Source organism: Amborella trichopoda, chromosome 5 (assembly GCF_054954075.1).
Source record: "Amborella trichopoda isolate Santa Cruz 75 chromosome 5, AtrichopodaSantaCruz75HAP2 v2.0, whole genome shotgun sequence".
In the NCBI taxonomy this organism is placed as follows: Eukaryota; Viridiplantae; Streptophyta; class Magnoliopsida; order Amborellales; family Amborellaceae; genus Amborella; species Amborella trichopoda.
Genome location: NC_142340.1, coordinates 14237907 through 14246357, shown reverse-complemented (window position 1 = coordinate 14246357; position 8451 = coordinate 14237907). Strand labels below are relative to the sequence as shown.

The 8451-nt window shown below is 37.4% G+C and overlaps 1 pseudogene; it reads left to right on the top strand.

Annotated features, from left to right (window-relative positions):
- The first annotated feature begins 300 nt into the window (after nucleotides 1-300).
- On the top strand, nucleotides 301-8026 carry LOC105420136 (enhanced ethylene response protein 5-like; annotated as a pseudogene).
- The last annotated feature ends 425 nt before the right edge of the window (nucleotides 8027-8451 follow it).

Here is an 8451-nt window from a genome sequence, read left to right as displayed (position 1 = left end):
ATTTTACATATTCAAGATCTAAAAAATGTTAAAATATGAAATTCTTGGGCTAAATAAATTTTCAAATATTCATAATTTAAAATTATAAAAACTAATAAATTTTCAAGTACAAAATTAATTATATATTTTAAAAATTAAAAAAAGAAATTAATAATATTTAGATAAAGGCATAGTTTAAACAACGTCTAAGGCATAAGTGTATATTGGATACAAATGTATATCATAATTTAAACAACGTCTACGACAAAAGTGCGAAATTTAGTAGATAAGTGTGAACATATTTATTTTGAGTCCTCTCAGAACGGCCCCTCTCTCGCTCTACTCTTCTCTCTCTCCTCCAACTCCCCCTACATCCTCTCTCTTGTTGATGCCCTCAACGTCCTCCAAGAAGCAAATAGGGTGGTTAAGCTAGTGGACAAGTATGGGCAGCTTAGTGAAATACTTCTCCCTTACTTGTGGTGTGTGCAAAGCTTCCGCAACAATCATTTTGTGGATGCATATAATGCTTTTGAGATGTCCGTGAATGCTTTTTTACATGAATTCAAAAAATGGAAATCTGCATGGGCCATGAAAGCTATGCTCATTTTTGCATATGAGATGCAGAAACTAGCTGAAATGGCTGATAGAGAGTTGGGTATTGCTTCTGGGAGAAACCTTGAGAAACTGAAATGAGCAAGCTCTTTCTTAATAAAAGTTTTTGGTGCTCTTACTGAAATGAGTCCAAATGTGTAGGTGCATTATATGTTACCTGCAAGTTGTTAAAAGTGTATTTTAAGATTGGAATTGTTCACCTTTGGTCAAGTATAATAAGGAGTATTGAAATTACTCACATTTTTTGGGAATTCCCAACAAGAGATAAGTTACATACATGAACTATACCAACCATTTTGAGGTTTTTGTTGAAAATTTTCTTGCTGCATAGCAGAAACTCATGTATACCTTGAGACATTGCAATCTTCACCATGAAGCAAATATAAGGAAGATTCTCAAGTAGTACCTTGTACCTGTAAAGCTTTCACTTGGGTTTGGACCAAAAAATCAGCTACTAGAGAGATACAATCTTTTTTAGTATGCTAATATTGTGGAAACATTGTAAAGAGGTGAGAGAGAGGGGCGGGAGCTTGAGGTGATGGTAGTTGAGGAGGTAGTATGGACGGGATTGAGGTTTTGGGATCTATTATGCAAGTGATTGTTGATACCAGCATTGAGGTCGTTCTTCTTCTAAAAACTAAAACCATTGTTGTTGGTGCGTTCTCACCTCCTTCGAATGAGGTTTTTGGGTTGAGTGATTAGGCTGGTAGGGCCTGAGGTTTGTCTTATGCGCCAGAAGTTAAATCTTTTGGTAGTAATACTATTGTGTTTTTCCTTCGTTCGTCGAATGAGGTTGCTTCTGCGCTTCGTCATAAGTTATGTAGGAATCACGGGAAGCTTCTCTCTCGAAATCCGTGGAGTCTTTTTATTCATATTTGACATGTACAGAAAGTTCGTGTGTGGATGAGATTATGGGGTATTTCTTTTAGTGCTTAGAGCTTTACTGTTTTTCAAAAGTTAGCTAATGAGTGTGGGGAATATTGTGACATCGATGGGATGCATTGAAGGGTTCTGATTGTAGTTTTATTAGAATTAAACTTTGGAAACCCTCAGGTGTCGCACTTCCCAAGAAGGTATAACTAGATGTTGATAATTATAGGTTTTTCATTTGAGTCACTGTTGAAGAGGACTTAGGTTCTCTTCTTGGTTATGTAGGGACCTGGATTGTTCGATTCTAAAAGTAAAACTTGTGCTCCTCTGAACTTTCAGAAGACGGATAATACCTTTGGTTCTTTGTTTTTCGATGACTAGAAACGTCACTTCAAGGATAATCGTTACTAGTGTAAACATTATGCGATTTCAAAATTTGAAAAGAGATAGGTGTCGGTGAGTCATTTCCCAGATTCAACAGCTAGTTATTTGTGGTTGATTACGAAGCATAAGGTGACACATAAGGGGTGATTTGATGGAGTACCGTCTAGAGTTGGATGTTTAAATGGGTCACTAAATCTTAAAGAAAAGTCTTATTCTGTGGTTATCTCTGACGGCCTACCTATTCCCTCTTCCTCTAAGCAATCTTTATTGTTAGACCATCTTGTTGCTATGAAAGATAGTAGTCCCTCAGGTTCACCTAATGGTATTGGTGATTGCTTTGACATATTCATCAGGAAACGACGTCTAAAAAAAGATCTATTATGATATGAGGGGGTGGAAGGCCATGAGAGTACACTTCTACTTTACTGGATAAGGTGTTTTCTTTTAAAAGAGATGGGAGTCTCTTAAGCTTGTTACCATTGGTGTCTTCCTTTTCCCTTGTTATTAAAACTAATAAGGAACATAAGGATTGGGTTAGGTTGTTGGTTTTCTTCGCAAGACTGGTCTCCGTGCTCTGTAAGTCTTCGGATCTTACTCTTTCTTTTTCCTTTGCCTATGCTCTCCTTTAACACAATCCCATGAGACTACTACCCGGGTAGGAAGGCTGTGAAGAGAATGGTTCCTAGAGACACTTCGTTTGATCCTCTTGAGGTAGATCCATTGGTCATTATAGATGTGGATTTTGATAAAGAAGTAGATGAAGCTTTGGTCTTAAATGTGGTGGAGGATCAAGGTCAGGAGGATATGGATGGTTTATTCGATCCTATGTTAGAGCTGGTAGAGGCGGACCCGATTGCCCAATTAGATGGTATTCATCAAGTGCTTGAGCCTCAAATGTTACCAACCACTATAGAGGTGCATCATGAGCAGATTCTTGAGGTAGTTCAAGAGCCTCAGGAATCTGTACCAAGTGCTGAGGTAGTGCCAGCTGTGCTAAATCCAGAGGAAACATTAAAGCCTAAGGTGATGATATCAACCTTAGAGGAAATACTGAAGGAACAACAACCAGACGTTTTGGCAGAGGAGGCATTATGTAGAAAAATGTTGACTGATATGGGGATGGACTTCAATGGCCCCATTGGTGTTGTTCTTCAAGAGATCAAGGACAAGGAAAGGTCGAAAAGGTAGCTGAGAGAGAGAAGATTGTACTTTCTAAGTCTCCTAAAGATAATGAGGTGTCTTCCCCTACGAAGTTGAATGCTAAGAATAAAAAGGTCAAAATGGCTTATGTGCCTTCACGATGGTCTAAGAGGTTTATTGCTCGTGGAGGTCTATTTGGAGGTGTAGCTTCGTGAGGGGTGGTGTTCAATGATGGACCAATCGTGGAGATTAATAGTGAATCGTTGTCTTCCTCAAACTGGTCTGCTATGGATGAAGCTTCAATAAGATAGCACCTGAATTTGGTCCTAACCTCAAGGGCCCATGTTCTACTTCCAATCCATGTTAATGTTTATTCTCAGTTGGAATGTAAGGCGTTAGTGACCCTAGACGTAAAAAGGACATATTATTTCTAGTTAGGAAGTACAAATCGATGGTTTTAATTTTGCAAAAGACCAAATTACGTAGCCCCATTGTCTCAGGGGTGAAGAAAATTTGGGGTTCTAGGGCTGTTAATTTTGTCGGTGTGGATTCTATAGGTGCTTCGGGTGGGATCTGGGTATTGTGAGATCCTTTGATCTTACAGGATTTTGATGTTGTCAAGCAAGACAGATTTTGGTGGTGTTTTTTTATGGGTTTGTACTCGTTTTTCTTGGGGTATTTTGAACACTTATGGTCCTAATGTTCTAGCTCTAAAAGAAGTTTTTTTACATGATATGTCTGATTTTCTGCATAACTCTATTCATACGATTTGTTTGGGGGGGGGGGATTGGGGGACTTCAATTTGATCTGGTGACCTGAAGAGTTTTCTGCAGGTGGTCGTATTACTGCTCCTATGAGGTGGTCTAATGCTTTTATTAAAAGACGAACTCTATTGGATTTACTTATCTTGGGTGCTTCCTTTACTTGGTCTAACAGTAGTTTGAGTAACCTATCTCTTTCCAAAATTGATAGATTTCTTGAATCAAATTAGTGGCTGGAGAATTTCCCTTTAGCTACTGTTAAGGCTCTACCCCGCCCTTCGTCTGTTCACACTCTGATTTTATCGCATATGACAGAGGAATGTAGAGGGGTGCAACCGTTTAGAATGAATATTGGATGGCTGTAGGAACAAGGAGTGGTCGACCATATTAAAAGTACTTGGGAAAATATAGTTACGAATGGTTCGATGGATTTCCAACTTCACAAAAAACTGTTAACTGTGAAACATAAACTTATTCAATGGAAGTCTGACAATCAATACTACTTGAAGGGGAAGATTGATGAGGTTCTTTTGGAAATACAGTTGTTAGATTAGCATAGTCAAAACACAAGTATCTTAATGGAAGATCTAGTGGTTGAGTGGAATGCTAAACTCAAAGAGTCCTTTTAAGGAATTTCTTAGACTGAATAAAATCTATTAGAAGCAAAGATCACAAAATAAGTGGTTGAAGGACGAAGTTCTTAACGCTAAGTTTTTCCATGCAATTGCTAGTGCCCGTAGGAGATAAAATGATATCTCGAGGTTGGCTGTTCCTGATATTCTAGAGAATGAAATTGGGCTAGAGAATGGTATTATCGATTTGTACCTAGGATGAGCCTTATTCATATTAAAAGGCTAACATAGGAAAGTGTTAATTTCTTATAAGCTGATATCGCTATGGAAGACCTGAAAAAAGCAGTGCTTTTGCTGCCTTGTGATAAGGCACTGGAACCTGATGGCTTCCATTTAGCTTTCTTCTTTTTGAGATCTGATTTATGCGGAACTCTTTATTATGGTTAAAGGTTTTCTTTCGAAGGGAGAGATCTTTAGAGGAGTCAACTCTATGTACATTACTTTAATCCCTAAGAAATCTATCATTACAGAACTATCTGATATTAAGCCTATCAGTTTGCTTACCAGTCTCTATAAAATGTTGGCTGAAAGATTAAAAGTAGCATTTCATTGTATTATTTCTGAGCCTCAATCAGTTTTCATCCAAAATTGTTTGATTATAGATAGTGTGCTATAGCTCAAGAATGTATCCATTCAAATGGGAACCAACTTCCTGTGGTGGTTTTGAAACTAGATATAGAAGGCCTATGAGAGGGTGGAGTGGTGTATTCTTCTATAAGTCATGCCTAGAATGGGCTTTGGTGATAGATGGAGGAATTAGATTTTTGAGTACCTTTCTTCAGCATATTTCATAGTTCTGATAAAACGTAGCCCAAAAGGGTTATTTAGAGCCTCCAGAGGATTACGCTAAGGGGAACATCTTTACCCATTCCTTTTCCCTCTTTATGCTGAATGCTTTAGCCTCATTATGAGAAATGTGAAAAGTATGAGCAATTTCACGGGTTTCAAAGTGGTAAATAATGATATGACAATTTCTTATATGCAATATGTAGATGATACTTTAATTTTTTGTGAGGCTAATATTACGTAGGTTAATAATGTTGGTAGGTTTCTTAAGTGTTGTGAGATAGCTATAGGTCTTAAGGTTAATCTTGGAAAAACATATTTGATCGGTGCAAATTATAATGAGCTTTTGATAAATGAGTTGGTTGATTCACTGGGTTGCAAGGTAGATACTTTTCTTATCACCTAGTTGGGGTTGCTCATCTCTGATAATAGATTATCAGTATCGATCTAGGATAAGATTTTACAAAGGGTACAATGTAAGTTGGATTTGTGGAAGCCGAAGTTCTTATCTTTGGGTCGTAGAGCCACACTATTATAGTCCTGCTTGGCAAACCTTCATATTTAACAGATGTCACCTTTTCAAATGCCTAATTTAGTGGCAAAGAAAATTGAAGGTATGATGAAAAACTTTTTGTGGGGATCTTTTGATGAGGCTAGGAAGTTCGAACTACTCAAATGTGATAGAGTTTGTGCACCGATAAAAGAATGACATTTGGGCATACGTAAGATAATAATGGTTAATAAACCTTTACTTTGTAAATTGTGGTGTTTAAAAGATCAATTGTGGTGTCAAGTCTTGACTGCAAAATATGGTACAAATAGACATGGGTTGTGGATTGGCCATGGAAGACGAAATTCTGACAGGATATTATGCTAGAAGGCAATCTTTTTATGTAAATATCTAATAGAAATAATGTGCGGTGGTGTGTGGGTGATGGTGCTGAGGTGGGTTTTGTCGCATCATAGATGGATTGGAGAGAGATCACTTAAAGATATTTTCCTTGATATCTTTGAAAACGTCCAACAGCCCCATGAAAAAGTGGCCAAAATTGTGGAGAGAAATGGGGAGTAGATTATTTGGAACCTTAACTTACATTATAATTGAGTTAAGTGGGGAATTTACCCAAGTCGATTTACCTTTCAATGTGAATGATGAGTTGGTGTGGAAGGCGGAGAAGGATGGACAATTTACTGTTAAATTTATGTATAGAGTGTTTGTCCATTTGTGTAGTCGGTGGTCATTATCGAAAGTTGCCCAAATTTGGAAATGACCAATACCGCATAAGGTGCATATGTGTATTTGGTTGACAGCCCAAAATCGAATGGTGACTATTGATAATCTTATCAAGAGGGAGAAGATCTTGCCCAACATTTGCTTATTGTGTAAGTATGATGGTGAGTCTGGGGATCACCGTTTTGTGCACTATCTTTTTGTAACAAAGATTGAAATTGTTTTTTGATATATTTGGGGATGTGTATTACCATGCCTCAATTGTTTTTGGGTGTTATTACTTAACTTGTTTTCCCAAATCTATCAAAGGTGGGAAGTGTGATTTGGAAAATTGTTCGAGGGGCTGTGTTGTGTGAGGTGTGGAAGGAAAGGAGTAGGAGGATGTTTAATGGCGATGCCCTTCCTTTTGAGAGAGTTTTGAACAATATAAAGGACATAGTTTGGTGCTGGCTGGCAATCACAAAGGAAGGTAGGGGGATCTCAGAAGTTGATGTCTTGGTTAATCTATCTAATCTTTTCCGGTTAGGTGTGGTTACATGTAGGCCGAGAAGTATGTAGAGTTGTCCTCAATATGGTAGTTACAAACTAAATTTTAATGGAAGCTCACTCAGTAATCCGGGTCAAGCAAGTATAGGAGGGGTGATTAAGGAATGGTATGTGACTTCTATTTTTAGCTTTGCTGGTCTTATTGGCTTGGCCACAATTAATATTGCTGAAATTGTTGCACTCCTTCATGGGTTGCGCCTATTTCAACGAAGAAATTTGAGGGTGAATTGTATAGTGGAAGGTGATTATCTAAATGTTATTAAATGGTGTAACAGCGAGCAGAGGATTCCATGGGAACTTAATAAGCTTGTGGTTACAAATTACGACACTATCTAAGAATTTGTTGATTTTGTTTCAACATGTTTACAGGGGAAGCGAATGTGGAGGCTGATTCGCTTGCCAAGATTGTGGGTTCTTTATCTTATTTCATAGTTACCAACCATGTAATAATCTCTATATAATTCCTTTTGATCAATAAAATTAGAGAAATGATCATATAGGACCCTCTCCCACCCATGTGTGTAGGACCCCAAAGGTTCACCGTTAAACTTGGCACGGATCTCTAAAAAAGTCAAGTCGTACACCCCATGTGATAACTTTTCTAAAGATTCATGTCAAATTCAATGGTGATCATTTAGAGTCCTACACACATGGGTGGGGGAGGTCTTATAAGATCATTACTCATAAAATTAATGATATTTGTCAAAAAAAAAAAAGCATTGCAAAGAGGTCATCTCAGGCTGCTTCAACATGCCTTGCAAGAGTATGAGGATCAATTCTTGAGATCAGGTCTGTATCTTGTCCTCGAAAAGCTTGAGCTTCAAGTTTACAAGAGATTGGTAAAGGAAATATACATAATCTAAAATAAAAAGGATCCAAATGAAGCACACCAAGTTAAATTAGAAGCCATTGTGAAAGCCTTTAGACGGCTTGAAATAGATATGGATGTCGATGAGGTTGAGTGTATAATAGACATCCTCATCCACAAGAATCGGATGAAATGTGACTTTGCCCATAAAAGTAAGGTGGTTATACTTAGCAAGCAGGATCATTTTCCCATGATAAATGGAAGACTAATGAATTAATAAATCAATATTTGTGGTGAAACTTGGCATCGGTTGCAATCTTTTCCCATATGAAGCTTTGACAGTTCCTTGGCACAGTGAAACATATGATGCCTTCTGGGTGTTGACCTCTGAGCAACTTTCTTCCATGTTGATACAAATTGTATCTTTTTGTTCTGTACAGTGGGGTTAACAATTCATTGATGTAAATTATCTCTTTTAATTAAACTTTTTTGTAATTATTTTTCATTTTTGTTATGATTCATGTAGTTTGTCTTGAAATATTAATGTCTCCTTCTTTGTGGTGTCTTTATAGTTTTATTTTGTAATTTGATAAATGGATTTGAGTTTCTTTTTTTTATACTATGGTTGTTGTAAGGGCAACATTTGCCGACAAGTCTAAAGGCAATTATGCCTGAAAAATGAAAGCATGGGTGGTTCCTCAA